This window comes from Nycticebus coucang, chromosome 7 (assembly GCF_027406575.1).
Source record: "Nycticebus coucang isolate mNycCou1 chromosome 7, mNycCou1.pri, whole genome shotgun sequence".
NCBI lineage: Eukaryota > Metazoa > Chordata > Mammalia > Primates > Lorisidae > Nycticebus > Nycticebus coucang.
Genome location: NC_069786.1, coordinates 62,024,494 through 62,031,863, shown reverse-complemented (window position 1 = coordinate 62,031,863; position 7,370 = coordinate 62,024,494).

Sequence of the window (7,370 nt, the reverse complement as noted above, 5' to 3'; positions counted from 1 at the left end):
GCTAAAAATGCAGATTTATCAGTTTGGTATTTTAATTCTGTCAGTTAGTCGGAAAGGGTGCATATGAGCCTTCAGGAGATTCCAGGGCGTCTTGTTCTAAAGACAACACTTTGAGTGATACTAGTCAAGCTTGGATAATGCTGACTAGAGAATGAAACATTTCAGGACTGTGGGGTGTGTACAGTCCTGGTAAGCCCAGGGGATGAAAGAGGACCTGGTCTTTAAGTAGCAACAGAGACAGCTCTGAGTGCTAGGACCCCAGTGTGCTAACAAAAGAAGTCACTGACTAAGCCCCAGTGTTGCCCCAAGAATTTAGCTGTCCCAAGAATCATGTGAGGAAGATGATTATTTCCATCTCACCAGATGAGGAAGTAAAAGCTCAGGATTAACTAACTTGCCAAATGTCATACAGAATATAGGTAGTGTTTAAAGGACTCAGGGTTTGATCTAAGACCAATTGTTTTCAAAGTTCACATTCTGACCCAGTCCTAGACAACAATAGGAGGTTTGAGGAAATTGCCAATACAGCTATTTTTTTTTTTTCCAAAAACTTCTTCAAATTGCTAAATTACCTCAAGTCATGAATGTGTTTTCTATCCTCTGGTAGGGTTCTAAACTCTAATGAGTAATAGGAGAAGGGCCTGGGTGCTTGTGAAAAGCCTAAAGATTTGAGTTGCCAAAAATTTGCAGCCCTATTAGATAAGGTATTTAGGAAAGGCTTTTTGGGGGGAGGGTGGGGAAGTCCAGAAAGCTCAGTCGCAGCCAAACCCATCATCCTGAAGGGAAATATTTCAAGGAATACCCTTCTTTGAAGAATAGATCAGCAATCTTCTCACCAGATGACCCCAGACTGCTGACTAGTCTCTGCTGAGGATCTTAAGTGAGACCATTAATTATAGGAAGTGAACTGATAAAATAATTGGAGTTGCTTAGACTGAAATAGAGAAACCTCAAGGAAAATCTGGTAGAGGTTTTCTAACATCTACAGAGCTAACAGACATAAAGGCCATGAGCAAGGACAGAGATGCATTGGAGAAGAATTTGATTCAATAAACACGGGGTAGATTGTATCATTATCCCACATATTCACTGCCTTTCTCTGGGTCGTCTTGCTTTTTGCTTCGTCCTTCCCTGTGGACGGTTCCGTGTGACTATGTTGGCCAAGGAGATGGGGAAACTCTACCGGCCTGTGTGTGATTCACCATCACCTCTTTCCCTCTGTGGTGAGACTAGAAATGTCCCAGGGAGTGGCTTCTCCCTCAGCCAGGGTCTCCACAGGAAACCAGTGTACAAGCAGGACCATGCTGATCTGTGAGAGACACACTATGTAAGCAAGAAAGAAAGCCTGACAGCTTCCTCAGTTACTTAGTAGTCCTGACTAATAAAACAAGAAGGCCCTTCTAAACATGGGAATTGTGCAAGAATGGGAAGGAACTACTTGAAGAAGTACCAAGTTCCCTGGACTGGACATATTCAAACAGAGAAGAGGGCTGCAAGGCCACTGTGGGGATTTTTTTTTTTTTCTTTTTTTTAAGTCAGGGAGAGTAGCAGATTAAAATCTTGACTGAGTCGCTGGGCCCTCATCTCCTTTCCATAACTGAGATTCTATGCTATATTAATAGGAAGTAAAACAAATTGCAAAACGAGCAAGGCCAATTTTGTATAGCAATGCTTGAAATTCACTTGATGGGAAGGAACTCAGTGCCATCAGGGTAGATTAATCCCAGACTGTGGTTACTGAAACCTAACATATTAACTTATACCGGTCTGAGAACAGGCTTCTGAAATGTAACTAAAAGGAGAGTTAAATATTTATACGGTTTGAGATTAACCATAAAAGACCTACAGGGGAGGATCAGAACGCAAGAATAGCAAGAGAAAGTGTAATTCGGTCACTACTGCGAGCCTCTCCCCAGAACTCTTCTTTTAGATGTGCGGTGCCAAGCCACACTCTTGGCCAGTGATCAGAGAAGGCAGAGTGGGACACCACATTCCATCCGACCCACAGTACCCAGAGAAATACCCAGTCCGCTTCCCTGCCTTCTTCTCCTTCCTGTTTACTATTTATTCCCTTCATAATCCTAAGATTTTCCCTTTTCTACTCTTCCATTCACTTCAAACTCTTAATTTTATCTCTTTAAATAAACTGATTTCTCATAGTTTTATCTTCTCCTAGTAATCTGATCTTGTTTCCAACTACTCATTTACATAAATTGCCAGTAAGAAAGTTTAGAATGAAAAAGGGTAAAAACATACCAGAATTATAAAATGAGGGAAGATTTTCTATAGGAAATGAATTAATCAGCATGTAGTGGCTTGTGTACTATGTGCAAACATGGCTTAGGGAAAAAAGGCATCTAGTCAAAACTTCAGCTCCATTGCTTGACTTGAGTGACCTTGAACAAACTACTTAACCTCTCAGGCTTCTTGGTTTCTTAATCTTTAAAAATGAAGCTAATAACTACCTAGCAGTGGTATTGTAGAGATGAATTAACGTAAAATATGTTATAGTGCTAATACATAATGGGCACCAGGTAAAATGTCAATATTATATGGATTGTGTAACATTTTAGTTTAGTTTCTTTTTTTTTTTTTCATTTTAGTTTAGTTTTAATCTCCATTTATAATTTTATCTCAGCTTAGATGCACTAAAGCTGGGACCATTTTTTCTTGGTATTTTTTTAGTGCCTACAATTTTGCTGGGCAAAGGAATGTATAATAAATACTCTAAGACATAGAACCACAATCTATTCCCAGTCATATTCTATATTATTTTTTAACATATGATCTATGGCATGGTCTAAATGTTTGTGTCCACCCTCACCCCCAATTCACATGTAGAAGCTTTAATTCTCAGGATGATGTTATTTAGATACAGAGTCTTTGGGGGTGGTTACGTATAGATTGGGACATGAGGGTGAGGCCCCTGTATGGGGATTAGTGTCCTTATGAGAAAAAAAAAAAAAAAAAAAAAGACCAGAGGATTCTATCTCCACCATGTGAAGACAAGAAAGGTGCTTCAAGCTAAGAAGAGGGCTCTGATCAAGAACTGAATCTATTGGCACCTTGAGTTTGAACTTCCCAGCCACTAGAATTGTGTGAAAAAAATTCTGTCATTTAAGCCACCTAGTCGAGGATACTGTGTGATAGAGACCTGAGCTGACTAAGACTACATATATTTATAATCACCCTGTAGTCTTATACTCAGATACCACTTCACATATTAGGACAACAGTGAAATTCAAAGATAGTGCCTTAGTATCTATCTATTTGTAGGATCCTACAAATATAGGATTTGTATTGAGAAGAATTTTTATTATGACCTAAATTTTACACAGAGAATAGACATAATCTATTCTAGGGCATTTAGGCAGATGCTTTCTGCTGCCCACCAAATATTCATTTCCCCATCTTGCTAATAGAATTTAAGATTATTTGAACTCTCAATGGACCCATCCCTAGGCAATGTCTAAGGCAATCACAAGGATCTTGTTTTCTGCTTTTCTTGTCTCCTTTGAAGTTTGTGGTGGCCTGAAGATGTGAGGAGGAATCACTAAGGGAGTGTCTGGGAAAGCTTTTGCTTTTCTGACAAAAAAAGACAGAGATGACTGGCAGCCTCTGCCTCCATCCTGTTCATGAAAGTATAGCTGGCCAATAGCAGCCATTGTGTGACCCAGTTGTGACAACCTTGAGAAAGGAAAACCAACATGCTGAAAAAAGTGGAACAGAAATAGAAAAAGGGAAGAAAGTTATTGATTATTCTGCTGAATAACTTCTAGACTTGTTACATGACAAAAATAAATCACTCTTTAAAATGATTAGTAGTAATATTTTTTTAATAAATTGAAGCCAAGTACATTTCTAGTAAATACCAGATGAAGATACAATATATAGCAGAATTTATGCTGCTGTGAAATTTCACAACAAGAAAGCAGGAAGGTGAAATATGGGTATGGAAAAAAAACAGAAAAGAAGTTTTCTGAGAAGCTATTTCTCAGAAGAATACAATTTATTTAGGCAAATAAACTCTTTACATTGCTAAGAAATGATAAGCAAAGAATAGCTGTCAGTGGGACTTCACAGGAAAACATTTTGATTTTCAATATTTAGAATATTCTTAAAGTAGACATGTTAGGGAAAAAACTTTATATTTTAATAGTGAAAGGAGAAAATAATCAATAACTTTCTTCCCTTTTTCTATTTCCGTTCCACTTTTTTCAGCATGCTGGTTTTCCTTTCTCATGGTTGTCACAATTGGGTCACACAATGGCCAATACTGGCCAGTGATATTTTCATGAACAGGATGGAGGCATGTATAATATATATATGTCTTAACACAATAACTAAGAAAATGTCATGAAGGCCATGTTAACCAGTTTGATGAAAATATTTTAAATTGTATATTAAGCCAGCACATGGTACCCCATGATTGCATTAATGTACACAGCTATGATTGAATAAAAAAAGAAAAAATATATATATACATTTCAAACACAAACGGAGAATTCTAGATCTGTATGACTCTCTGATAATAAAAAACTTATATGGGTTAAATTTTTATAGTAAATAGTGGTTTTACAATGTTGTTAATTAATACATACACATACAGTTTCACCAGCTGTCTTTCTATTTGTCAATACCATGTGTTGAGATGCTTAAAGGAAATGAAGCATCACCATATTCCATTCAAATTGTTCTAAACTCTGACTGCAGTCTGATTTCTTATCCCTGACTCATCACATTCCCTCCTCCCAAAGCATTTTGTTTTCCCATGCTAATTTGATTGTTTTGGAGATTTAACTTACTGTTAATTTCTCCTAAGACATTATTTCTCTCAGGATTAAATCGGCAATCTTCTTTACTTTTTATCTTCATAAATCTCTGAATTTTATGCTTCTTTTTTGTTTGTTTGTTTTTTTGATTTTTTTTTTTTTTTATTGTTGCAGTTTGGCCGGGGTTGGGTTTGAACTCCCACCCTCAGCATATGGGGCCAGCACCCTACTCACTGAGCCACAGGCACCACCCTGAATTTTATGCTTCTAAGCCCATGACAAACTTCTAACACAAGCAAGTCTTACGTACAGAATTTTTTTCATGGAGGTGTTCAATCACTGTTGGTAGTTTGTGCACCATTTCTGTTGACTTCTTTGCAAACTAGTCTCCTTACGTTTGTAATACTTAAAATAACATGACGTGATTCGCTGTATTCAGAGGTGTCAGAGCCAAAGGCAGATGGCTCTGACATTTCTTTCACATGTGTGTCTACTGAGTCACAATAGTAGTTTGGATTGTGCAACTCACCAATGTATATATGCATTAGTCTTTTTGAAATTTGTCCCAGAGTCTGACATAGAATGATATGCCTTAAATGACCAAATAGCCATTTTAATAGTGACGGACATGAATTTTCTAAGTCACCATTACTGAAAACGATTTTCAACAAAATCTTTTGCATATCTGTGAAATAATAAAGTTCAGTTTCAATATGCATGATCTTCTTTTAAAAAATAAAGAAAGATCATTATAAAGTACCATTTTAAAGTAAATATAAAATGAAAATAAAATCTAAAATTATTCTAAAATAAAATGTTTATTTTTTATTATTTTTTTAATATTGGGGATTCATTGAGGGTACACAGAACCAGGTTATGCTGATTGATTTTGTTAGATAAAGATCCTCTTATATTTGTTTCCCACCCCCAAAAGGTGAACCCCATCCTGACCCTCCTTCCCTTTCTCAGCTCTCCCTGTCCCCCACCCCCACTGTGTACTAGGACCTTAATTGTCCTCATATCAGAATTGACCACATAGGATTCTTTCTCCATTCTTGTGATGCTTTACTAAGAATAATATGTTCCACATTCATCCAGGTTAGTACAAAGGATGTGAAGTCTCCGTCTTTTTTAGTGGCGGAGTAGTATTCCATGGTATACAAATACTGCAGCTTGTTAATCCATTCTTGAGTTGGTGGGCACATTTTGGCGATTGTTTAAAAACTGCAGATGCAGGCATAGATGTGGAGAGAAGGGAACACTTTTACACTTCTGGTAGGACAGCAAACTAGTACAACCTTTTTGGAAGGCAGTGTGGAGAACCCTCAAAGAACTCAAGCTAGACCTCCCATTTGACCCTGCAATCCCACTGCTGGGCATCTACCCATAAAAACAAAAAAAAATCCTTTCATCACAAGGACATTTGTACTATACTATTTATTGCAGATAAAGTGTTTATTTTTAAAAAGGTGAGAGAGGAAACATAAACCAAAGCATCAAAATTTTTTTGGCTCCTGTTTCGTGCACACCCATTATTTTTATCAGTCTTAGTGCAAATTAGCTTCTTCTCTCTCATTAGCCAGGCGTAGGAGCTATGGGAGCAGGGAATAGACTGGTCTTATTCACCCCAGTATTCCCAGCATCTAGCACAGTGCCTGGTGCATACTAACACCCTACAAATACTTGAATCAATGAGTTCACGCTCTGCTTCAAGACCTACAGTGGTTCCCCATTGTCTAATAACTTAGCACAAATTCCTCATCCCAGCATCTAGGTCTTTATACATACTCTCTCTTAGCCCAATCAGAATAAATAATCATGCCTACAACAGACATTAAGTTTTGGGGGTATCTATCAAGCATGTTTTGTGTAAAATCCTAACTTTCCACTTTACCCTTCCCCAAAAGAGTCACATTACCTTCCTTAAAAAGACTTTTTCTTTCTCTAGCCAACAAGATTTCTTTCTTTTGAGCCTTGCCATAATATCTCTTATGACACTTGACATATTTTGCTTTTGATTATAGGTACAGTGTATTTGTATTCATGTCTTATCCTCCATCTAAGACAGATCTTACAGGGTCCACTGTAAGATCCTTAGGGGAAAGACTAAGTCCTTATATTACTTTCCACAGCACAGCACACAAGTGGGCATTTCATACAGAGTCAGGAGGATGTATACCTGGTATTTATATATGTCTGGACCATCGGCATTCACAGATGTGGAAGAAAGGTACTATTGGAAGAAATCTTACTAAAGATGCATGGGGTGGTAAGGACACAGCCTCTACATCAGCCTGCATGAGTTGAATCTTCACTCTGCTGCTCACTAGCTTTGCAGCCTTGAGTGACCCACATAATCATTGAAGTCTCAATTTCCTCACTTGTAACATGGTAGTTACATTACTTGCCTCAAAGGGCTTTTGTACAAATTAAGTGAAATTAGGTATACAAAATTCTTCATACACATATGAAGCAGTCATTAATGTTCACTTTATATCATTATTATTTGAACTGAAGATGTTTAATTTTTTTGAATGGCTGATATGTTTGCTTTGTGATATTGGATTGTAGATAAAAAAGCACCTTTGCCCTGAGTAG